Source organism: Acipenser ruthenus, chromosome 32, assembly GCF_902713425.1.
Source record: "Acipenser ruthenus chromosome 32, fAciRut3.2 maternal haplotype, whole genome shotgun sequence".
Lineage (NCBI taxonomy): Eukaryota > Metazoa > Chordata > Actinopteri > Acipenseriformes > Acipenseridae > Acipenser > Acipenser ruthenus.
In genome coordinates this window covers 5,950,330-5,976,367 of record NC_081220.1, presented here as the reverse complement: position 1 = coordinate 5,976,367, position 26,038 = coordinate 5,950,330, and the positions used below count along the sequence as shown (strand labels likewise).

The 26,038-nt window shown below is 44.7% G+C and overlaps 7 non-coding genes across 7 annotated transcripts; 2 read left to right on the top strand and 5 right to left on the bottom strand.

Annotated features, from left to right (window-relative positions):
* Nucleotides 1-9,494: 9,494 nt before the first annotated feature.
* On the bottom strand, nt 9,495-9,566 carry trnaw-cca (transfer RNA tryptophan (anticodon CCA)). The gene has a single exon. It is a non-coding gene; the product is annotated as a tRNA-Trp (tRNA).
* A 397-nt stretch (nt 9,567-9,963) lies between these two features.
* Nucleotides 9,964-10,035, bottom strand: trnae-uuc (transfer RNA glutamic acid (anticodon UUC)). Its single transcript has one exon. It is a non-coding gene; the product is annotated as a tRNA-Glu (tRNA).
* A 2,162-nt stretch (nt 10,036-12,197) lies between these two features.
* trnan-guu (transfer RNA asparagine (anticodon GUU)) lies at nt 12,198-12,271 on the bottom strand. The gene has a single exon. It is a non-coding gene; the product is annotated as a tRNA-Asn (tRNA).
* Nucleotides 12,272-13,198: 927 nt separating this feature from the next.
* trnae-uuc (transfer RNA glutamic acid (anticodon UUC)) lies at nt 13,199-13,270 on the top strand. The gene has a single exon. It is a non-coding gene; the product is annotated as a tRNA-Glu (tRNA).
* A 4,773-nt stretch (nt 13,271-18,043) lies between these two features.
* Nucleotides 18,044-18,116, bottom strand: trnak-cuu (transfer RNA lysine (anticodon CUU)). The gene has a single exon. It is a non-coding gene; the product is annotated as a tRNA-Lys (tRNA).
* A 414-nt stretch (nt 18,117-18,530) lies between these two features.
* Nucleotides 18,531-18,604, top strand: trnan-guu (transfer RNA asparagine (anticodon GUU)). Its single transcript has one exon. It is a non-coding gene; the product is annotated as a tRNA-Asn (tRNA).
* A 135-nt stretch (nt 18,605-18,739) lies between these two features.
* trnaf-gaa (transfer RNA phenylalanine (anticodon GAA)) lies at nt 18,740-18,812 on the bottom strand. Its single transcript has one exon. It is a non-coding gene; the product is annotated as a tRNA-Phe (tRNA).
* Nucleotides 18,813-26,038: the final 7,226 nt, after the last annotated feature.

Genomic DNA, 26,038 nt, shown 5'->3' with positions numbered 1-26,038 from the left:
TGCATCCGCAACCTATCGTTCCCTTTCAAGTCGAAAATAACCATCAAGGTATGGGAACAGTGTACCCAAGCCGTCGCGAGGGAGGATTCTCGGCAGTAGGACAGCCTTACGTCATAACGCAACTGCGTAGGCAGTACATCTACACATATGCGGAGCTGCGCCTCAGCGTCTATGCTCGCAATGACACCTGTCCCAAGGTCGAATAGTCACACCATATTGTCAACCACTCTAGATGTCCGCAACCTGAGGCGTCATAGAGTGCAACACAGATGCTCCAAATGACGGAGCAGAGGATTCCAGTACATTTAACCGGTAGAACCTCGTAAATGTATGCGATGTAACCCAACTGGCTGCAGCGCAAATGTCAGACATCGGCACCCCTCTAAAGAGGGCCCAGGATGTTGCCATACCCCTAGTGGAATGTGCCTTCAACTGCCCTGGTGGCGGAAGGCCCATAGTATCATATGCTAACTGAATAGCATCCACTATCCAATGAGAAAGGCGTTGCTTAGACAGCGGCTGACCCAAAGTTTTAGAACCATGGCATATGAACAGCTGTTCTGTTTGCCTCACAGTCTTCGTGTGATCAATATAACACCTCAATGCCTGCACAGGGCAGAGCATGTGTAACCGCTCTTCCTCTGGGGAAGAAAAAGGAGGAGGATGGAACGCCATCAACTCGACTGGTTGGTTCATGTGAAACGGGGATATGACCTTGGGTAAAAAGGCCAGATTTGGACGCATGGAGACCTTAGAACCGTCTCCTGCGAAACGAGTACATGATGGATGCACCGAGAGTGCATGTAACTCGCCCACACGTTTTGCTGATACCACTGACAGCAAAAACGCAGTCTTAATAGACACGAACTTCATATCCACACTGTGGAGAGGCTCGAACGGTGCCTTGGTAAGGGCTTCTAGCACCACATCAAGGCTCCAAGACAGTGAACTGGTCGACCTTGGAGGCCGCAAGCGTCTTGCGCCCTTTAGGAACTGAGATGCCAGGAAATGGCAACCAGGTGATAACCCGTCAATGCGTACATGGCAAGCCGAAATAGTGGCCAAATACACTTTAAGTGTAGAGGGAGACTTACCCTCATCTAACAGCTTCTGCAGAAACTGTAATATCACTGCCATAGGGCAGGAGACCGGGTCATGGCCCTCAGCCAGACACCAGCTCTGAAACAAATGCCATTTATACGCATATTGCGACCGAGTAGAGGGCGCTCTCGCACTCTGAATGGTGGATATAACCGCCGTCGAAAGCCCTAAGGTTGACAGGCGCTCCCGCTCAGGGGCCAAGCCCATAGCTGCATGAGCTTGGGGTTCGGGTGCCATAGCCCTCCTTGGGCTTGGGACAACAGGTCCGCTCGCAGAGGGAGCTCCCTCGGGCGACCGTGCAACAACTACACTAGACTCGGGAACCATATCCTCCGAGGCCACCGAGGAGTGATCAGGATCACTGTCGCTTGCTCTACCCTGACCTTCTCCAAGAAGGCAAGGAGCATCGGAATCGGTGGAAATGCATATAGGAGCCCTGGCGGCCATTCGTGAGCCAGTGCATCGACTCCTAGGGGGCTGTCGAGGTCCTTCACCGAGAACCATAGGGGGCAGTGCATGGTCTCTCGCGAAGCGAAGAGATCGACTTGCGCTGTGCCGAACCAGTCCCAAATGCGCTCTACCACCTGAGGGTGAAGACGCCATTCGCCTGCAAGAGGACCTCCTCTGGACAGGAGATCCGCTGCGTAATTGACTCTGCCCGGTAGCTGAACCGCCCGCAGAGAGGCTAAATGCGGTTGAGCCCAAAGCAACAGCCGTGTTACCAACCGGTGAAGACCGGGGGACCGCAAGCCGCCCTGGCGGTTGATATACGCCACTACCGTGGTGTTGTCTGACCGCACTAACACGTGCTTGCCTAGAAGCACTGGCAAGAAGTGCCGCAGGGCAAGGTCCACCGCTCTGAGTTCCAGAGCATTGATGTGGGCCGACCTCCAGGGTCCTGACCACACTCCGCGAGTCCCCGACCCGTTCCAGACTGCTCCCCAACCCTGGTTGGAAGCGTCGGTCGTAATAACCTCATTTCGGAAGATGGGACCCAAGCGTACGCCCTGGCAGATGTTCGACGGAACTTTCCACCAGCGCAGTGCTTCCCAGCAGGTTCGGGATACCCTCAACTTGCGGTGTTTGTCTCTCTGCGGATGCAACGCGAAGGCATTGAAGCAGGCCTGCAGAGGTCTCTGGTGTAGTAAGCCCAAAGGAAGGGCTTGCGAGGCGGCAGCCATCAACCCCAGCATGCACTGACACAGCTCCATGCTGACTGTTCTCTCAACCTGAATAGGGAGAGACACCGCTCCAGTGAGGCAACTCTTTGTGTCGACAGGGTCGCTTCCATGGACACAGAGTCCAGATGCAGACCCAAGAATTCGGTCTGTTGGCTCGGCACGAGGCGGCTCTTTTCTGAATTGACCTTCAGACCTAGCCGCTGAAGATGGTCTGTAACCATCACTGTGTGCTGTGCCAACTGCTCCTTTGACTGCGCGCAGACGAGCCAGTCGTCCAGATAGTTCAGCAGTCGGATGCCTTGAGCCCGCAAGGGGGCTAAAATGGCGTCCATACACTTCAAAAAGGTTCGAGGAGCTAGAGACAGGCCTAATGGCAGGACACAAAACTCGTAGACCCTGCTCTGAAATGCGAAACGTAGGTACTTCCTGTGACCCGGACAGATGGGAACGTGAAAGTATGCATCTGTGAGGTCTACGGTGGTAAACCAGTCGCCCTGCCGGACAGACTGGACAATGTGCCTGTGCGTAAGCATCTTGAACGACAACACCCGTAGGTATTTGTTCAGTAGTCGCAGATCTAAAATAGGGCAGAGCCCGCCGTCCTTTTTTGGCACTAGGAAGTACTTGGAGTAGAACCCCTGGTCGGTCAGAGCAGGGTCTACTAGTTGAATGCCACGCTTCTTGAGCAATGCCTGTATTTCTGCATTTAGAGCTGAGGACTGAACCGAGTCCTTCACTGCAGTTACCACCACTCCCCTGAAGGGGGGGGGGGGGGTTTAACCGGAATTGAAGGGTGTACCCGGTGAGTATAGTCTTGCGCACCCAGATGTCGTTGGTGCATTGTTGCCAGAACAGAAGCTGTGGAACAGTGTAGGGGTGGGTTAATGGCTGCCAGGGTTTCTCAGGGCTGCTTAGGCTGCGCTCGCTCACGAGGGGCCTGACCAGAGCCACGAGGGCGTGGTCTGCTACCTCCTCTGGGGCGCCACCCTCCGCGCTGCGGTCTTGCAAACGCGGGTTGGCTGCGTGCTGAAACCCCCAAAGGGGCGGTTTTACTGCCCTGTGGGTGCGCTTGCTGCTGCGGCGGCGCCCTGCACCATTGGCGCTCCTGCGGCCGCCTTGGCTGGAAAGGCTTGCTTGGCCACATCTTAGCCAACTGCTGCGATGCCTCACGCGCCTTGACGGAGCGTTGCAGCATCTCCTCCACCGCTGGGCCAAACGTGTGCCCCGGGGATATAGGAGCATCTAGAAACGGGGCCTTATCAGGCTCCTGTACCCTGGCCTGTGAGAGCCAGAGCTGCCTCCTTGCCACTACAAGGGAAGCAATGCTCCTGCCCTGTGCTCGAGCATTCAGCTGAGCCAGCTTAACCAAAAGCTGTGCAACTGCACCCAGCTCGGTTCTAAGTCCGACGGATGGGGACTCAGGCAGATCGCAAATCAGCGCCGCCTGGTAGACTGTCAGGAGGCTGGCCACGTTAGACAGTCTAACTGCCTCTGTAGCCACGGCATAACCCTTTTTTAGGTGGGCCTCCGTAATCCTACACTGCCTGTTAGGGCAGGAAGGGTCCTTAGCCAGCCCCGATAATGTCGGCGCCTTTACTAGCACGGCGAACACGGCGCCCACTGGCGGAAAGGACGCTAATCCAGCTTCGCTCGCCCCGTGCATGGTAAAAGCCGAAGCCTTGCGAGAAGTCGCCGGCTCCCCAGGTGGACTGCACCTCCTTAATAAAATCCGGGAATGCCGGGAGCATCCTGGACTGAAGCAGCGGAGCCGATGGCAACTCAAATAAAGAGCGTCGTGTTGGCTCTGACGCAGGCCAGTCCACGCCTAAGTGACGGGCTGCCCTCTCCACCACTGACCAGATAGGGTCATTAGTATCCAGCACTTCAGGGTCGTCCTGCCCAGAGTGCTGGGATGCCACCTCAGGCTCTGTGTCCTCAAAGAGCGGGTCTACATCAGATGCGTCCCTTGAGACAGCATCTGCGTCCCACTCTACTTCCTGGGGCACTGGTGGAGGAACCGTCAGCTGACTAGTGCTGGGTCCGGTTACTAGCTCTGGGGCCCGAGGCGCCACATTTTCTAGGGTCATAAGGAGGGATTGTTGTCCCATCATGAGCTCCATAAATTGTGACATCTTGGAGGTGAGCTCAGCCACCCCAGATGTGTCCTGGTAACGCCTACCCCTCCGAGGGGAGCGAGAATGCCTTCTCCGGCAAGCCGATCGAGACCTGGATCGAGACTCCCGAAGGGGGCGTGCCCCGCGAGAGGAGGGACTAACGGGAACGTTCCCGAGCACGCCTGGCTGGAGATCTCTGACCAGCTGAAGGCTGGGAAGATGGGCTCAGAGGGAGCTGAGACGTCGCCGGCAGCGACACGATCGATGACGGTGGGGCCGAGACGGTGTGGGACGAACCCAAGGATGGAGAACGACCTCCAACTGCCTTCCTCGCTCTCTGGCGAAGGGTGCGTGTCTGAAACCCTGCACATAGCTGGCAGTATGCCCTATCTGCCAGGGCAGATGCGGCATGGTCCGGCCCCAAGCATGCGACACAGTCTTCATGAGGGTCGCTGGCAGGCAACTTGGCCTGACAGGTCACGCAACGGTGGAACACAGACATAGTAGAACGCCGAAGCGTCTAGTATTGACGTCAAGCACCAAAGAGTGTGCGTCGAGCACTGTCGCGTCAAACGCCAAGGTGCCCGCGTCGGACGCCTAAGCGTCGAGCACCTGAAGTGCGTGCATCAAGCGCCGCCGCGTCGAGCGCCGAGGTGCGTGCGTCGAGCGTCGAGGGTGCGTGCGTCGAGCACCGAGCGTCGAAGCGTCGAGCACCGAGGTGCGTGCGTCGAGCGTCGAGGGTGTGCGCGTCGAGGCGTCGAAGCGTCGAGCGTCGAGCGCCGAAGTGTCGAGCACCGAAGTGTCGAGCACCGAGCATCGAGCGTCGAGCATCGAGCGTCGAGCGCCAAGCGTCGAGCGCCAAGCGTCGAGCGCCGAGCACCGAGCACCGAGCGTCGAGCACCGAGCGTCGAGCACCGAGCGTCGAGCACCGAGCACCAAGCGCTGATGGAACGTGCACCGAGCGTCGAGCACCGAGCGCCGAAGCGTCGAGCCTCGAGCACTGAGCCCCAAGTGCAGAAGCACTAAGCACCAAGCGCAGAAGCGCTGCACAAAGTGCCGGAGCGTGAGCGCTGAAGCGCGAGTACCGAGCGTGGAACGCTAGCACAGACGCCTAAGCATCAGCTGACCCGCCAAGCGGAGACGCTAAGTGCTGGTACAGTGTCTGATGCTGTGCAATACCTACCTGAAAGGTGCTGGGGATTTTGCACGTTGGTGGTTGTCTTCCTCTGTATAGTGAAGGGAATTTTTTATTTTTTTTTGTGGACGCTGCAGAAGGTAAGGGAGTGTAGTGCAATACCACGTGGCGGGAACGCGCCGCGGGGGGGTACACTGCAGAGCAGACTACCCGCACACACACACGGTCTAGCCTAAGTTAGACCGAGGATGCAAAATGCGCGTCGGCCAAGGCCAACGCAACACGCGTCCGAACACACAATATACAATATATATAACAATATATATATATACAATAAAATATAAATATATATACAAAATATATATATACAAAAAACCCACACAATAATAATTAAGAACAGAGGAAAGATGGAGACCACGAAGAACGCGATGCCGAAGCAAAGCGAAAAGGAATATATAATGTTAAACAATATATAATCCTAAATAATAATACAATAACAATAATAATAAACAATAATAACTCCGGAGAGTATGACTGAAATAAACACGGAGAAGGGGATAAACCAGCTTCTCAAGCCTAAGCTTTAGTGAGTACAATCAGTTAAATAGCTCTAAGTCCTACCGCTACTGATGCTGAAGGCAAAAGAGGAAGTGACTCTCCGCGCGCTGCGTATAGTAAGCTCCCAGGGGGGCGGGCTTACACGGCAGCTTGCGCGGAGGCCTATTGGCAGCTTTGACATAAAGCTCAGCCAATCCCTACTGCCTGACGGCAATGTCCCATACCTTGATGGTTATTTTCGACTTGAAAGGGAACTAACTTGCTGCAGCACTCTAGCACAAGCAAGGACTTTGTAAAGAATTGTGTGTTTTGGTTTCCAAATGGAGGCGTGGGTGCAAATCTCACTTCTGACAGTTGACTTTTACTTATTTTTAAAATGAATAAATGTGTTCATTTTATTATAAAAGATTTTCAAGGAAATCAACAGCTGATACCAAACTCTTGTCAGCACTCAATACCATTTTAATTTCTGCCTCGTCAAACAAGCTCGAGCCACAGCACACAGTGCTGCTGCATCGGGACACAGAGGTGGATTTTAAAGCGACTGAATCAACGAGCTGAGACTACTTTTTGAAGAAATTGAAAACATACCTCTAGTCGAAATATTTGCTATTTAGTTAATCCATTTATTTTTTTGAATTTGCAAATGGCAGACTACATTGCCAAAAATCTGACAATCTGAATTGCTCATATCAAGCTGCGATGTAGCCTATGAGAATCACTGGCATAATTCGAGGGGAATTAGCTCAAATGGTAGAGCGCTCGCTTCGCATGCGAGAAGTAGCGGGATCGATGCCCGCATTCTCCAAATAGTTTTAATATATCTGCGTATTTAGTCCCAACGCATTATGGAGATACATACAGTGTGACAATTCTTTGTAACAGAGTCGCCCGCCCTACATGTGTATTTTAAAGCAGTCTGCTAATTTGTAATATTCCCGCAGACTGAAAAACTGCAGTGCGCCCTCCATCGTATGCCTTGCGAGAAGCACAAAGGGAGATTTTTTATATTTTTTAGCAATTGAAGAGTTTGTGTTAATTGAGAATAAATATAAATGGCTTGAAGTTTGCTTTAATTTGTAACGTGTTTGTAATGAATTAGTGGTTTTTTACTATCATTGTACTGTATACTAGCTACTGTTGCATGTCCAGGCGCTTGTTATTCAGCTTCCCATATGGTCTAGCGGTTAGGATTCCTGGTATTCACCCAGGTGGCCCTGGTTCGACTCCCAGTATGGGAACTTCTTTGTTATTGTCATTTTGTTACAAAACTGTGGTCATGTGTAATGTTTTTTCATTATGATGATAAACCTACAGTTAATTTAAATTATATATATATATATATATATATATATATATATATATATATATATATATATATATATATATATATATATATATACACAGAATGATGCAATGTATTTGACTCTATTCACATCACCTCACATTTCACTGGTTGCCTACGAGGGCTTGAGAGGGATGACGTAAAAGTGAGAGAGAAAGAGCAAAGTTTAAACACATAACATACAACAATCTGACACTCGCTCCCGACGGGTCAGGCAGCATCCTCTGGCTGCTGGGCATTTAGTGGAACAAGAGACAGGAAGGGGACCAACAGGACAAAAGGACAGATCCTTCGCAACTCAGTGTGGCATCCTCAGGCAGCTAAGCTGTCAGCTGGGCAGCGTGGAGAGCTTAGGAAATGTGTCTCGGGTCCGTTTAGGAGAGACAAAAACAGAGAACCCCCTCCGTTTAGGACAGACGGAAACAGAGAAACGATGGAATGCTGTCAGTAGTGTGCAGTGGCCTGCTATGGAGAGCAGAGAGCTGCTGAATGCAGTGGAAATTGGTATTTGAGAGTTAAGGCGTTTAAGATGATGTCGGAGATGGGTCTGCCTTTGGGCAGAGATGAATAATGCGTAGATCTGAGGCCTCTGCACAACCTGAGAGGATGAGAATGCGTTGCTCGGAGGCTGCTGCAAAACCTATTGATTTGATCAGGAGCAGTCTAAGAGTGTATTGTCTATTGCGGTGTTGGAGGACTCTTGACTGAAATGTTGATAATCGTAGGACATAGTTTCCGTATGTGCCTGGAAGCTCAAATTGAATGAAATGGACTTTGAAAGTTGTATTAAGTGCCTTGATGAAGTTGGGGGCAAATGACGAAGTGCAAATCCGGGAGCAAGAAGGTTGCAGGAATGGCCTGATGCAAGGAAGCTGGAAAATTAATGTGACAGTGGATTCTTAACATCTCAGAAAGCTGATAAGCATGGCTTCATGACCAGATCCTCGAAGGGAGGGGTTTTGATTTGAAATAATCAAGTTAATATATGAAGCAAAAGAGGTTGAGGCAGGAAGGGACTGAGAATCCCTCGGAAAGACAACGAACTGCAGGAATTGATAGAAAGTTTGGAGTGTGCGAGATTCGCAGCGATAGCAAATCAGTTTGAATTATGTAGTTTGTGGTGTTATGCTGCCATCTCGAGGTTGCGATTGGAATTGAAACTACTGGCATCAGTGAAGCAGGGTACCATATATTTGGTTATTGCGATTAAAATCCTTGTCTATGGATAAAACGTTTGCTTTAGAACAGTTAGTGATGATATAAGTAAGTTAACGTAGGTCTAGAAGAGGAGCCTGCAGTATTTAGATGTCATAATTCGGCGAGTTGAAGCTCTCATGTTGCAAAAGCGCAGCAGCAGGAGCCAGAAGATTGCAGTAGTGAGGCACAGGCTCGCATTGCCTGTTAAAGCTGCCTGGTCGCCATGGCAACTTACCACTCCCAGTAGTCACTCGATGAGGCGTTGCCGTGGTAACCATGGTCTGTGAGGCGCCGGTGTGAAAGAGTTGCAGTGCAGCGGTGACGTCGGAACAGTCTTTCTGATGAGAACGCAGAGCAAGCTAAGAATGACGCTGCGCTTTGAACGGCGCTGTAGCTGTGCTGGAGACACGAGGGAGCAGAGAAGACTAACGATGGAGCTCCTGCAGAAAAATACAAAAGCTGAATGATGAAAAGAATCACCTGAGCAGGTAGGGAAATAGCTGATATTGTCTACCAGCGCTGAGCAGAGAAATGACCTGCAGTGAAAGGAGCGAACAACAAAAAAACAAACACAAACCAAAAACAAACACAGACGAAGGGCAGAAGCAGTGCTGGGTGTATAAATAGAAAAGAAGGAGAGATTGACATGCAAGCTACCTAACGGGATTGCCCATACCGCTCTGGTCACGCCCTTTTTACCTGAACAAACACAGCAGCGCAAGATAATGGCGGAGAGACTGGAACTTGATTGAAATTTGTTTGTCGCTATATAATCAATAAATTGTATAAATAAATGTCCGGAGACATTCAAATCCAGGCACGTTAAAAAATGAAATATAGTGGAATAGAAATAATGACGGCTTTGACCTCGACGTGATTTGAACACGCAACCTTCTGACCTGGAGTCAGATGCGCTACCGTTGCGCCACGAAGTCCTGGCATAGTGCATGCTTGTTATGCAATGCTAGAGTGCACAGCGTGATGTGACAGAATGCAATAATGTGTTAATTTACCAAAAAAAGAAACATAAATAAATGTGTAGGTATTTATTTGTGAATAAACTATCTTGCTTCTATGATGGGACCTGAGACCTTACATCCGCAATCTAATGATCGTCCCACCCCAGAGAGACTTTGTCTTGACCAGGGATTAATATAATTTAAAAACAAACTGCAATGGTTCCACGCGATGGGAATGTGAATAGAGTCAAATACATTTGCATCATTCTGTATATATATAATATATATTTTGAGTAACTGTAGCTTTATTATCATATTTAAGACATATAACACATGACCACAGTTCTGTAACAAAATGACAATAACAAGAACGTTCCCATACCGGGAGTCGAACCCGGGCCGCCTGGGTGAAAACCAGGAATCCTAACCGCTAGACCATATGGGAAGCTGAGGAACACACTCATGGACATGCAACAGTAGCTAGTATACAGTACAATGATTGGTAAAAACACAAGAACCGATATTTCATTATAAACACGTTACAAATGAAAGCAAACTTCAAGCCATTTATTTTTATTCTCAATTAACACAAACTCTTTAATTGCTAATAAATAAATAAATAAATAATCTCCATTTGTGCTTCTCGGAAGACATACGATGGACGGCGCACTGCAGTTTTTCAGTCTGGGGAATATTACAAATTAGGAGACTGTGCTTTAAAATACACATGTAGGGCGGGCGTCTCTGTTACAAAGAATTGTCACACTTTGTATTTATCTCAAAAATGCGTTGGGACTAAATACGCAGATACGTTAAAACTCTTTGGAGAATGCGGGCATCGATCCCGCTACTTCTCGCATGCTAAGCGAGCGCTCTACCATTTGAGCTAATTCCCCGCGTATTGTGTCTGCGATTCTCATAGGCTACATCGCAGCTTGATATGAGCAATTCAGATTGTCCTAATGTCTGCCATTTGCAAATTCAAAACATTTTTTTTTAATTAAATAGCAAATATTTCGACTAGAGGTATGTTTTCAATTTCTTCAAAAAGTAGTCTCAGCTCGTTGATTCAGTCGCTTTAAAATCCACCTCTGTGTCCCGATGCAGCAGCGCTGTGTGCTGTGGCTCGAGCTTGTTTGACGAGGCAGACAATGCAAAAATGCCAAAACTTGCTTTTGTATCACATGACAAACTTAAGGTATGCTTTAACGGCTTGGCTGTCTCAAGTTAGTTTGTATTGTTAATGGAACACCTCGTTGTTGCCCAGTCATTGTATCATATGAAGAAGAGCTTGCCAGGTGGGGGCGACGGTCTGCCAATAAAAGATAAGACTATATTTGCAAGGATCATTTCTAGAGTGAAACTGTTTTGAAGGGATTGGTCTCGGTATCCACCAGGAGGAGTGGGAGTGTTTTCTTCTCAGCACCGAGCTGACAATAAGTTCAGTTGTTTAAATCATGAAGCAAATTTCAAATGGATCACTGCTAATGTTAAAACAATTTAAGAACACTTTAAACAGTAATGTGATTTGCACTACGCAGGACTAGATTGAGCTTAAATAAAGACATTACATCTGAAAATAACTTGTGCTTACCCCCACTTACAAGGAAAGTGTCAAACTTTGTATTCTTCCTCATAACGTGTTAGAAAATGTAAACAGCAGTTGGAGAATGCCAAAGTCGATTATCCTAGCATGTTAAACGAGGGCATTTCTCATGTAAGCTACTTCCACTAATAGATCGTTTATACTGTTCTCAAAGGTCCGCATCCCAGCCTGAGACCACGATGCAGTGGTAGACGGAGATGTTTTTCAAAGTAATGTGTTATTTGGAATATTAAAACAATCAAGTTAAATAACACATGTTTGGACACAAAATATTTTTCAGTGACGTTAACAAGTAGTCTGTTTACAACAAAATGCAATCTGTGTTAGGAACACTATTTTAGTCGGATTTAAAATGGAAATTAAAATGGTATTGAGTGCTGAGAAGAGTGTGGTATCAGCTGTTGATTTCCTTGAAACAATCTTTTATAGTAAAATGAACACATTTATTTCTTTTAAAAATAAGTAAAATTGAACTGTCAGAAGTGAGATTTGAACCCACATCTCCACTCGGAGACCAGAACACACAATTCTTTGGAAAGACAGAGTTCTTGTAGATGCCTGTAGATGCCAGGCATTCCGGTTCAGATCTAAAATTCTGTGTCATACAAAAAATCATTTCAAGATCGCGTGGTGGTGATCTCGATCAAAAACTATTACAATGTGAATCAAAAAGGATCTTCTATCTCCATAAATAAATTATAGCGCTTTGAGATTAGATATGTTACTAGCGGATTGTTTAGAAATGTACTTAATTATATTAAAGCTGTTCTAAAAAAGAATGTTATCTCGAAAATGGAGTCTTGTCAAGCCGAAATAGCGTTAGACTGAAAATCTAAAGGTCCCTGGTTTGATCCCAGGTTTCGGCAAACAGCAAGAATTTTTTTGTTTTGTATTATTTTGAACTAAAAAACAGAGCACATTTTTTTCTTCAGAGTAATTGGAAGAAATAACAACCTATCAGAGTGCCATTTTCTAATGTGATTAAGAAATGCAAAAAGCATCGTCCCTGGGTGGGCTTGAACCACCAACCTTTCGGTTAACAGCCGAACGCGCTAACCGATTGCGCCACAGAGACCAACCTGTCAATCTACAAAAACTAACTTGCTGCAGCACTCTAGCACAAGCAAGGACTTTGTAAAGAATTGTGTGTTGGTTTCCAAATGGAGGTGTGGGTTCAAATCCCACTCTGACAGTTGACTTTTACTTATTTTTAAAATGAATAAATGTGTTCATTTTATTATAAAAGATTTTCAAGGAAATCAACAGCTGATACCAAACTCTTGTCAGCACTCAATACCATTTCAATTTCTGCCTCGTCAAACAAGCTCGAGCCACAGCACACAGCGCTGCTGCATCGGGACAGAAGTGGATTTTAAAGCGACTGAATCAATGAGCTAAGACTACTTTTTGAAGAAATTGAAAACATACCTCTAGTCGAAATATTTGCTATTTAGTTAATCCATTTATTTTTTGAATTTGCAAATGGCAGACTACATTGCCAAAAATGACAATCTGAATTGCTCATATCAAGCTGCGATGTAGCCTATGACAATCACTGGCATAATTCGAGGGGAATTAGCTCAAATGGTAGAGCGCTCGCTTCGCATGCGAGAAGTAGCGGGATCGATGCCCGCATTCTCCAAATAGTTTTAATATATCTGCGTATTTAGTCCCAACGCATTATGGAGATACATACAGTGTGACAATTCTTTGTAACAGAGTCGCCCGCCCTACATGTGTATTTTAAAGCAGTCTGCTAATTTGTAATATTCCCGCAGACTGAAAAACTGCAGTGCGCCGTCCATCGTATGCCTTCCGAGAAGCACAAAGGGAGATTTTTTTATATTTTTTAGCAATTGAAGAGTTTGTGTTAATTGAGAATAAATATAAATGGCTTGAAGTTTGCTTTAATTTGTAACGTGTTTGTAATGAATGTGGTTTTTTACCATCATTGTACTGTATACTAGCTACTGTTGCATGTTCAGGAGTTTGTTAATCAGCTTCCCATATGGTCTAGCGGTTAGGATTCCTGGTTTTCACCCAGGTGGCCCGGGTTCGACTCCCGGTATGGGAACTTCTTTGTTATTGTCATTTTGTTACAGAACTGTGGTCATGTGTAATGTTTTTTCATTATGATGATAAACCTACAGTTACTTTAAATTATATATATATATATATATATATATATATATATATATATATATATATACACAGAATGATGCAATGTATTTGACTCTATTCACATCACCTCACATTTCACTGGTTGCCTACGAGGGCTTGAGAGGGGTGACGTAAAAGTGAGAGAGAAAGAGCAAAGTTTAAACACATAACATACAACAATCTGACACTCGCTCCCGACGGGTCAGGCAGCATCCTCTGGCTGCTGGGCATTTAGTGGAACAAGAGACAGGAAGGGGACCAACAGGACAAAAGGACAGATCCTTCGCAACTCAGTGCGGCATCCTCAGGCAGCTAAGCTGTCAGATGGGCAGCGTGGAGAGCTTAGGAAATGTGTCTCGGGTCCGTTTAGGACACACGGAAACAGAGAAACGATGGAATGCTGTCAGTAGTGTGCAGTGGCCTGCTGTAGAGAGCAGAGAGCTGCTGAATGCAGTGGAAATTGGTATTTGAGAGTTAAGGCGTTTAAGATGATGTCGGAGATGGGTCAGAGATGAAGAATGCGTATATCTGAGGCCTCTGCAGAACCTGAGAGGATGAGATGTGTTGCTCGGAGGCTGCTGCAAAACCTATTGATTTGATCAGGAGCAGTCTAAGAGTGTATTGTCTATTGCGGTGCTGGAGGACTCTTGACTGAAATGTTGATGATCGTAGGACATAGTTTCCATATGTGCCTGGAAGCTCAAATTGAATGAAATGGACTTTGAAAGTTGTATTAAGTGCCTTGATGAAGTTGGGGGCAAATGAGGAAGTGCAAATCCGGGAGCAAGAAGGTTGCAGGAATGGCCTGATGCAAGGAAGCTGGGAAATTAATGTGACAGTGGATTCTTAACATCTCAGAAAGCTGATAAGCATGGCTTCATGACCAGATCCTCGAAGGGAGGGGTTTTGATTTGAAATATTCAAATTAATATATGAAGCAAAAGAGGTTGAGGCAGGACGGGACTAAGAATCCCTCGGAAAGACAACGAACTGCAGGAATTGATAGAAAGTTTGGAGTGTGCGAGATTCGCAGCGATAGCAAATCAGTTTAAATTATGTAGTTTGTGGTGTTATGCTGCCATCTCGAGGTTGCGATTGAAATTGAAACTATTGGCTTCAGTGAAGCAGGGTAGCATATATTTGGTTATTGCGATTAAAATCCTTGTCTATGGATAAAACGTTTGCTTTAGAACAGTTAGTGATGATATAAGTAAGTTAACGTAGGTCTAGAAGAGGAGCCTGCAGTATTTAGATGTCATAATTCGGCGAGTTGAAGCTCTCATGTTGCAAAAGCGCAGCAGCAGGAGCCAGAAGATTGCAGTAGTGAGGCACAGGCTCGCTTTGCCTGTTAAAGCTGCCTGGTCGCCATGGCAACTTACCACTCCCAGTAGTCACTCGATGAGGCGTTGCCGTGGTAACCATGGTCTGTGAGGCGCCGGTGTGAAAGAGTTGCAGTGCAGCGGTGACGTCGGAACAGTCTTTCTGATGAAAACGCAGAGCAAGCTGAGAATGACGCTGCGCTTTGAACGGCGCTGTAGCTGTGCTGGAGACTGGAGGGAGCATAGAAGACTAACGATGGAGCTTCTGCAGATAAATACAAAAGCTGAATGATGAAAAGAATCACCTGAGCAGGTAGGGAAATAGCTGATATTGTCTACCAGCGCTGAGCAGAGAAATGACCTGCAGTGAAAGGAGCGAACAACAAAAAAACAAACACAAACCAAAAACAAACACAGACAAAGGGCGGAAGCAGTGCTGGGTGTATAAATAGAAAAGAAGGAGAGATTGACATGCAAGCTACCTAACGGGATTGCCCATACCGCTCTGGTCACGCCCTTTTTACCTGACCAAACACAGCAGCGCAAGATAATGGCAGAGAGACTGGAACTTGATTGAAACTGAACTGCCCCCCCCCCCCCCCAGGAAGTAATTTGTTTGTCGCTTTATAATCAATATGTTGTGTAGGCTAAATTGTATAAATAAATGTCCGGAGACATTCAAATCCAAACACGTTAAAAAATGAAATATAGTGGAATAGAAATAATGACGGCTTTGACGTCGACGTGAACACGCAACCTTCTAATGTGGAGTCAGACGCGCTACCGTTGCGCCACGAAGTCCTGGCGTAGTGCATGTTTGTTATGCAATCCTAGAGTGCACAGCGTGACATGACAGAATGCAATAATGTGTTAATTTACCAACAAAAGAAACATAAATAAATGTGTAGGTATTTATTTGTGAATAAACTATCTTGCTTCTATGATGGGACCGGAGACCTTACATCCGCAATCTAATGATAGTCCCACCCCAGAGAGACTTTGTCTTGACCAGGGATTAATATAATTTAAAAACAAACTGCGATGGTTCCACGCGATGGGAATGTGAATAGAGTCAAATACATTTGCATCATTCTGTATATATATATATATATATATATATATATATATATATATATATATATATATATATATCGAGTAACTGTAGCTTTATTATCATATTGAAGACACATTACACATGACCACAGTTCTTTAACAAAATGACAATAACAAGAACGTTCCCATACCGGGAGTCGAACCCGGGCCGCCTGGGTGAAAACCAGGAATCCTAACCGCTGGGAAGCTGAGGAACACACTCATGGACATGCAACAGTAGCTAGTATACAGTACAATGATTGGTAAAAACACAAGAACCGATATTTCATTATAAACACGTTACAAATGAAAGCAAACTTCAAGCCATTTATTTTTATTCTCAATTAACACAAACTCTTTAATTGCTAATAAATAAATAAATAAATAATCTCCCTTTGTGCTTCTCGGAAGACATACGATGGACGGCGCACTGCAGTTTTTCAGTCTGGGGAATATTACAAATTAATAGACTGTGCTTTAAAATACACATGTAGGGCGGGCGTCTCACACTTTGTATTTATCTCCATAATGCGTTGGGACTAAATACGCAGATACGTTAAAACTATTTGGAGAATGCGGGCATCGATCCCGCTACTTCTCGCATGCGAAGCGAGCGCTCTACCATTTGAGATAATTCCCCACGTATTGTGTCAGCGATTCTCATAGGCTACATCGCAGCTTGATATGAGCAATTCAGATTGTCCTAATGTCTGCCATTTGCAAATTCAAAACATTTTTTTTAATTAAATAGCAAATATTTCGACTAGAGGTATGTTTTCAATTTCTTCAAAAAGTAGTCTCAGCCGTTGATTCAGTCGCTTTAAAATCCACCTCTGTGTCCCGATGCAGCAACGCTGTGTGCTGTGGCTCGAGCTTCTTTGACGAGGCAGGCAATGCAAAAATGCCAAAACTTGCTTTTGTATAACGCGACAAACTTAAGGTATGCTTTAACGGCTTGGCTGTCTCGAGTTAGTTTGTATTGTTAATGTAACACCTCGTTGTTGCCCAGTCATTGTATCATATGAAGTAGAGCTTGCCAGCTGGGGGTGACGGTCTGCCAATAAAAGATAAGACTATATTTGCAAGGATCATTTCTAGAGTGAAACTGTTTTGAAGGGATTGGTCTCGGTATCCACCAGGAGGAGTGGGAGTGTTTTCTTCTCAGCACCGAGCTGACAATAAGTTCAGTTGTTTAAATCATGAAGCAAATTTCAAATGGATCACTGCTAATGTTAAAACAATTTAAGAACACTTTAAACAGTAATGTGATTTGCACTACGCAGGACTAGATTGAGCTTAAATAAAGACATTACATCTGAAAATAACTTGTGCTTACCCCCACTTACAAGGAAAGTGTCAAACTTTGTATTCGTCCTCATAACGTGTTAGAAAATGTAAACAGCAGTTGGAGAATGCCGAAGTCTATCATCCCAGCATGTTAAACGAGGGCATTTCTCATTTAAGCTACATCCACTAATAGATCGTTTATACTGTTCTCAATGGTCCGCATCCCAGCCTGAGACCACGATCCAGTGGTCGACGGAGATGTTTTTCAGTAATATGTTATTTGCAATATTAAAACAATCAAGTTAAATACATGTTTGGCCACAAAATATTTTTCAGTGACTTCATCAAGTAGTCTGTTTATAACAAAAATTGCAATCTGTGTTAGGAACACTATTTTAGTCTGATTTAAAATGGAAATTAAAATGGTATTGAGTGCTGACAAGAGTTTGGTATTAGCTGTTGATTTCCTTAAAACAATCTTTTATAGTAAAATGAACACATTTATTCCTTTTAAAAATAAGTAAAAGTGAACTGTTAGAAGTGGGATTTCAACCCAAACCTCCACTCAGGGACCAGAACACACAATTCTTTGAAAAGACAATGTCCTTGAGTTTGGCGTCTTAGACCAACCGGCCATTCTGACAAGCTACGTTTGTTATTGTAGAAAACCGCATTATTTATTTCAGCACACACTAGGGTTCTCGTATCAAGGCCCGATTGGTTTTATTACGCACATACCAACTGATGCTCCATGAATGATGTTAAGACAATTCTAAAAAAAAAGAAACGGATTGAAGCCAACCCAAAATAGTAAGATTATTTATTTCAATATCGTTATAGCTATAAACGATGCATGCTTTTTACAATAGCAATTGCTATTTGACAATGACCAATAAGTAATTTTGTTGCAATACTGTATACAATGTGAACAGAATCAGACTTTGCTCCGTTGTCTCGAAGAAACATCTTCAATTTGTATTTAAAAAGGACGCCCAACGTGGGGCTCGAACCCACGACCCTGAGATTAAGAGTCTCATGCTCTACCGACTGAGCTAGCCGGGCTGACTTTTCGAGGTGCCTTTCACTGTAACCAACTGAGCTATTAATTTGTCATCTTATTTGAGAAGATAGTGAATGACAGAACCAAAGATTCCAAATATAATCCACTGAACTGTAGCTTTATTATCATAATGAAAACAGATTACACATGACCACAGTTCTGTATCAAAATTAAGTCGTAAGTATATGGTTTCCATTGCAGCTATTTACACACACTGCTCTGTTGTCTCCCAGGGTGTTATCTAACAAAAAGACATAAGCTGTGCTGCCATAATTAATTAGATAGACTTTCCTGCCCCGTGTTGCTTTCTTCTTAGGTGTGATCTCAGGTTCTGATGAGTTCTGCTCCCTCGATCACGTTCTGCAGCATCTCGCCTTGCTCATCACTCATGTATGCTTTGGCTGCTTAACAGGTTGGTCTCTGTGGCGCAATCGGTTAGCGCGTTCGGCTGTTAACCGAAAGGTTGGTGGTTCAAGCCCACCCAGGGACGATGTTTTTTGCATTTTTTAATCACATTAGAAAATGGCACTCTGATACGCTGTTATTTCATCCAATTACGCTGAAGAATAAATGTGCTCTGTTTTTTTAGTTCAAAATAATACAAACCCAATATCGTCTTGTTGTTTGCCGAAACCCGGGATCGAACCAGAGACCTTTAAATCTTCAGTCTAACGCTCTCCCAACTGAGCTATTTCGGCGTGACAAGACTGACGTTTCGAGATAGCATTCTTTTTGGCAATCCAGTAAACCTGTAATGAAAAACGTTCAACAGCTCGGCAACACCATAATAGAATCCGAAGCCTTTACAAATGCTTTTCGAAACTGTTAAGTTTTCTCCCAAATGCGGTTCTCAACAAATGTTTTTTTTTTTTTTTGTATTACTTCCAGAGTAAGTCCAAAAGGCAAACACTGGAACTGGTTGCCTGAAAGTGCCGCGCTTGAACTGCCTCAAGAAACGCTTAGCTCTAAAACGTGTACATAGAAAGTCTATTAACATCTTTAACACAATCATCTGTATTCCAATAGCGGTTAATCCACAGGGTGATCAATAAAGTGACTGCTGGCTTTGTTTAAATATTAACGAGATGTTTTCAGGATTCACGCGTATTCTGAACAAGCACAATAGAATATGGTAGTGAAAGGACAAGCAAATAACAGGTTTATTGGCTCTGGTCTTGTATCATCACCCTGACTACTGTCCGCAAGAAAGTGGCAATAATAAAATCGTCATTATGCAAAGTTCCCAATGCGCAAATACGCAGCATATTTAAACTTCTTCACAATCTTAAACCTTCCCAAATGAATTTAAAATACTTACTGAAAGGTTACACACATTTTCACTATCTCATGCAAGGAAGTGTTAATATGACTTTATTACCCAACTGTGTCATTGAAGACTGGTCAACAGTAATTTCGGATTCACTTTAGTTTCTTGTGCTGTATCAAATGAAACATAAAAATGAATCGTGTTACGGGTCTCGGGCAGAGAGTCCATAAACAGAAGATAAAGTGTTTAATCTGTTAAAATAGGAAAAGTAAAGACAGGACTAAATCAGTTGTTGCTTGCAGTCTCTCGGTTTTACTACTGAAAGTTTAGAACATAAAACAATCCATTACTTCATTGAAGAAGTGCAGAGAATAACAATAATAATCATAACAAATAACAAGCCTTTTGAGATAGTCTTCATATTGGTATTCAATAGCTATCTCAGCTGTAGTCTATTAAAATAAAACATGACAATCACAACAAAGAAGCATTCCACAATGGATAGTCTGTGTCATTTCTATAGTTATGCATTCTCCATATACATATTATATAACTAGCATCACTATTTTAACACGTTCAGACTACTTCCATGGCAATGTTGCACTATTATTAATCATCAGTTCAACTACAAATATCATTCAAGTCTAAGCATTCTGAACGCAGTGTTAATAATAGTACATACAACTCACAATAAGGTATAAGTCTTAGTAATTCAACACATGTATTTACATCACGTTATACTATGCCTAAATTCTACCTTTTATTAATTAGCAAAACGAAACACAGAATAACAAACATCACAGAAATATCAGTTTACATTTATTATTGGCATCAGGATAATATGAGCTTAAATTTATTATCAGAACACCTTCAAACGTAGTATTTCACAAGCATTTTATATATCTTTTAAACCAGTTTGTTTCACTTTGAAAACATAATCGCCATCTTGTCTTCACTGACTAACACTATCTGTCTTATTATCCCCACGTGGTAATCTCCACTATAACGGCCGATTCAAAATGTGCACTTTTATATATTAAAAATACATATTTAAACCACCAAAATAATTCACCAAACCCACAGAATAATAATCTACAGCATTTAACCTTGTGATTTATGGCGTTTTAATGTTATATTGACTCTTACTAACCTGTTAAAATAGGAAAAGTAAAGACAGGACTAAATCAGTTGTTGCTTGCAGTCTCTCGGTTTTACTACTGAAAGAAAGCACGATATCACTACTAACTGATAGCGCTGTCCTGCATTTAGACTGCTCCACCTCGTGGCTGTATCAAATAGTGCAGTTTACTAGGCTTTTCCTTTAGGTTCAAGGAGGACTTGACGTGTTCCTATTTTAAAGGTACAGGTAAGTGAAAAAAAAATAAAGTGTCCATACTTTTTCATGTATGAATTCTCACTTTTTGTGTGCGTCACACGCTCCCTGACAAAAATAAATGGCTCCTGACATTACTGAACAGTTTTAACTTATTTACAAATCTTATAGTGAAAAAGAGAAACTGAAAATTGCTGATGCTTTTAGCTTACTTTAGTATACACTAATAGGAAATGGAACTGATACCAGTGTATTGTAATAGCGTGTTTGGTACGGTGCAGTTCCCCAAACAGGTAGGGATGGAACAGTGTAGTGAGCTAGACCCATGGCATTAACCATGGTTTGTGGCTGAAATGATGGCTGTCCCAAATGATTGTAAGTGAAGACTTGTCTAGGTCTTCTTTCCCTAGTGGATCTTCTTACTTGATCAGTTGGACAATTTCCATGTGGAGACAATGGCACTGGTCTGCTTTGCCTGTCTTCTGGGGACTTGGGCCTTCCCTCGTGATCATGGTCACTTCCTGCATCTAACAGTTCAGGTTGAGCTGGGAAGTCCTCTCCATCAGACTGTCCTTCCTGTTCTGGTTCTGCCTCTTTCATCTCTGCATTGTACCTTTCTTGTAATGACGCTCTCCTCACCAGGTTTTCTCTGGACATGATGCTTCCATGTTCATTCATTTTCTGAGTCCTATTACCTTGCGGTGCTTGATCTCTTCGAAACCTCAGCCAGTATTGAGTGTTCGTGTCTTCCTCATCATCAGATGTGTCAGTACTCGGTGTCAGTTTTCTCGCTTCTTGATTTCCTCTATCTCTTATTTTCCTTCTCCGTTGTTCAGTCAGTGGTTTCTGTGTTTGCTGTGATGGTAACTCTACAGGAAGATCATTCACTAGTAATAACAGGTTCCGATGTAAAATCCGGATCCGGGGTTCACCAGACTCTGGCTGGATTTTATACACTGGGCTGTCATTGATCTGTTCTTTTACTTTGTAAATTGTTTTCTCCCAATAGGATCTTAATTTTCCTGGGCCACCTCTCTCACTCAGGTTTCGCACAAGCACTCTGTCTCCAGGCTTAAGGACTACTCCCCTCACCTGCCGGTCATAGTATTTCTTTCCCTTTGCATTTGAGTGTCTGCTATTTTCAGAAGCGATCTGATATGCCTCTGTCATCCTTTTAGCCCACTTTTCTGCATAACCTTGTGCCGAATCCTGTTCTTCTCTTGTCCCTAATCCGAACAGCAGATCAATTGGTAGACGGGGGTGTCGACCATACAACAAGTAGAATGGGGAATAACCAGTTGCCTCATGTCTGGTACAGTTATAGGCATGAACAACCTGTGGAAGATGGTCTTTCCACCGGTCCTTCTCTTTCTCCTCAAGCGTCCTCAGCATCTGTAGCAGCGTCCGGTTGAATCTTTCAGCCGGATCGCCTTGCGGGTGATATGGTGTTGTTCTTGAATGTCCCACACCGGAAAGCTGACGTAAAGTTCGGAATAGTTCATTTTCAAACTCACGTCCCTGGTCGTGGTGTAATTTAGATGGATATCCAAAGCGTGGAATAAAGTCACTGAAAATTCTCTCTGCTGCAGTTTTGCCTGACTTGTTTTTAGTAGGATAAGCCTGTGCAAATCGCGTAAAGTGATCCACTACTACCAAGATGTATTCAAACCCTCCTTTGCTAGGTTCTAAGTGGAGGTAATCAATCGAAACAAGCTCGAAGGGTGAAGTGGTAGTGATACTTCTCATAGGTGCTTTCACATGGGTGGTAGGCTTTTTCTGTTTAATACAGGCACATCGTCTTGTCACATACTCTTCAATGTCATTCTTCATATATGGCCAATAGAACCTGTCCCTGGCCAGACTTATGACCCTTTCTGTCCCGACATGACCCATGTCATCATGAAGATGCTTCAAGACCATCTGTTTGAACCTTCCTGGCAAGACTAGTTGTTTTCTCTGGTTGGTCTTTCGATATAAAAGTCCGTCTTCAATGTGGAGCTTGCCCCACTCATGCAAGAGTTTCTTAGTAGTGCTGCTCACACCACGTCTTGCTTCACCCATCAGAGTCCTGCTCGTCTCTTTGAGCCGGAGTACTTCTCCAATAGCAGTATCTTCTCTCTGGGCAGTTCTCAGTTCACCTGGATCGATGGCTGACAGTGATCCACTGATACAGGGTCCTTCAGGTTGACTTGGGGATGTCATATTAATGACTGCAACCCACGGGACTTCCTTCCCTTGTGCCATGTGATGCCCTTGCCATGCTGCATGGATGACTTCAGGTGATAGCTCCTCTGTACATCCTGCCACATACCTGTTTATATCAAGAGGACACCGGGACAGTGTGTCTGCATCCACATTGACTTTTCCAGGGCGATATTTTATGTCAAATCTAAAATCAGCTAACTCCCCTACCCAGCGGTGACCAACAGCATTTAGCTTTGCTGTGCTTAGGATGTAGGTTAAGGGGTTATTATCGGTATAGATAGTGAAGTGGGGAGCATAAAACAAGTAGTCCCTGAATTTCTCACAGACCGCCCACTTCAAAGCTAGGAACTCAAGTTTTCCTGAGTGGAGGTGGTAGTTTTTTTCGGCTGGTGTTAGCGTCCGAGACCCATAGGCGATGACCCTCAACTTCCCGTTTTTCCGTTGGTATAGCACAGCTCCCAGACCGTCATTTGATGCATCGGTGTGCAATACGAAAGGCAAGCTGAAGTCTGGATATGCCAAAATAGGAGAGTTGACTAACATATCTACCAATCTTTTCACCACACTCTGATGTTCTTCGACCCATCCAACAGGGGCTCTTGATGAGAGTTGGCTTCCTTTCTTCTTTCCTTGGAGAGAGCCTCTTGTTGGAGTTTCAGGCTTGGTTGTTTTCACTTGAAGTAGTTCATACAGTGGTTTTGCAATTTTGGAGAAGTCTTGAATATAGGTACGGTAGTAACTCAGAAACCCAAGGAGCTGGCGGACTTCACCTACTGTGCTGGGCCTCTTATCTTTCAAACTAAGAACCGCTTCCAGATCTTTAGGGTCTATCCGTACTCCCTCCGCTGAGACTAACAGTCCTACATATCGAATTTCTCGCTTGAACAGCTCACATTTTGTTGGCCTCAGCTTGACACCATGGCTCATCAGTGATTTCAGCACCCGACGAACTCCAGCCACGTGATCTTCAAAACTTTTGGCATAACACAGAACATCATCCAGGTAGGGTAAGCAACACTCATCCCGTAAAGTGCTGAGCATCTCCTCCATGCCCCTCTGAAATGCCGCTGGAGCATTAGTCAATCCAAAGGGGATCCTTATCCACTCATACAGCCCCCAAGGAGTGATGAATGCGGTCAGGTGTCGAGAGCCCTCCACCATGAATCCCTGGTGGTAGGCTTTGCCCTGGTCTAAGATAGAAAACCAGCTGTAACCGCCTAAGGTGTCCGTAAGATCCTGAATCCGAGGCAGTGGATGTCGATCTGGCACCGTCTTCTGATTTAGCTGCCTGTAATCAATACATAGCCTCAACGTTCCGTCCTTCTTACGGACGCAGACAACTGGAGATGAATAAGAAGATTTGGACTTGACTATCCACCCTCTTGCCAACAGATCCTGTATGTAATCCTTCACTTCTTTATAAAGTGGTTTTGGTATGGATGCATACGTTCGCTGCACAGGGATGTCATCCTTCAAGTTGATCTCCATCTGTAAGCTTGGTATACATCCAATGTCATCTTCATCACGTGCAAAGGCTGCAGATTCCTCATACAGCATCTGGCGGACCATTTCTTTCTGTTCTTCGTCGAGGTGACTTAGATCTACAGGAGGGTTCCATAGAGTCATTGCTGAAACAGTGTCATCATCCCCAAAATTTGCTTTTGAGTCCATACCAATGGTATTTACATCAGCTTTGCAATCATTAACCTGGGCATCGGTCTGAGGCAGCATAGAGATAGGCTGGATACTCCCAATTACTGTTCGGCGAGGCAATGTTATATCGTGTCTAGTATAGTTGCCAATTGGCACCTCAATATAGGGGGCTTCTACATTGTGGATTTCAACAAGACCATCAACAATGTCTAATTGTTCTAGATGCATACCCTCGTCTTTAGGCTCAAACAACACGGCAGTCTTGTTGGTCTCTGGCTTAAAAGGCACTCTGCATTTAACATAGACAACTTGGCCTTGTGGAATCACAACATTCTGTCTCCCTATTTTTACCAAAGCGCACTCCTCATCTACAGTGCACCTGTTCTGTACAACATTTACTATAACACTGGCTGCTGCTTCTTGAATTCCCATAGCTCTGCTAAGGAGGTTGGCTAGCATTGTCATGGCTTTCTGTGTTCCCCCTGCATGTCTTCTAATCACTTCCTCGATTACATTGAATCCTAACAGTGGCCTTTCTAGCACCATGCGACTCACTAGAAAAGGTACCCGAATTGACGGATTGGAGTGGCCATCTCCTGGCAGGTCCACTTGCACCTCGATCCAACCATCAAACGGTATCACTTCCCCGTTCACAGCAACCACATCAAGGCCTCTCTCGGCTCCCATCAGTTCCACCAACGGTCTTACTTTATGGTTAGGCAGGTATCTCTCCCTCCACGCATGATCCAGAATGCTAACTTGGGCCCCTGTATCAAGTAATACACTTACAGCATAGCCATTCATGTAGCATTTTAGCAGACATTTGCCACCAACAAGTTGAGCTATACTGTCAGGACACATCTGTGCTTCTACTGGGAAGACTTCAGCTACAGTATTACCACAGACTTGGTCATGTGTCCAAGCATAAGCACGTTCACACTGGAAAGAGCAATAAAGCAAAACCTTACACCTGGGGCACACCTTCAGCCTTGGTTGGGACTGACAGAAAACACACAGCTGGGACTTCTCAACTATTCCGATCACTGTTTGTCCCGCCGCAGTGACCGGCTCCCGTTTCCCGATTTGCCTGGTGATTTGAGGCAACCAACCGCTCTGTGTCCCTCTTCTCCACAGGAGAAACAGTGGTTACAATTAGTGGTGCCTTGTTTCACACAATTTGGACAAACTCTACGGCTCTCCTTCTTCAGGGTTTGTAAAGTACTGGCGTTACACTGACATGAGTGTCCCGATTGTTGTGAATTTTTCAAGGTGTCTATCATGCTTGCCAAGGCTGCGACCTGAGCACTCAATTCTTCAATAGTTCTACCGGTCCTTTTGGAATCTACAGCTTCCTTCCCTACCTTTTCAGCATTACCCTCTAATTGAGCACTATGTGCATGTGCCATCTTGTTGCGAGAGACTTGGCCAAGCCTCCGCTGCCTTTCACTTTCCTCACTTGTAATCTT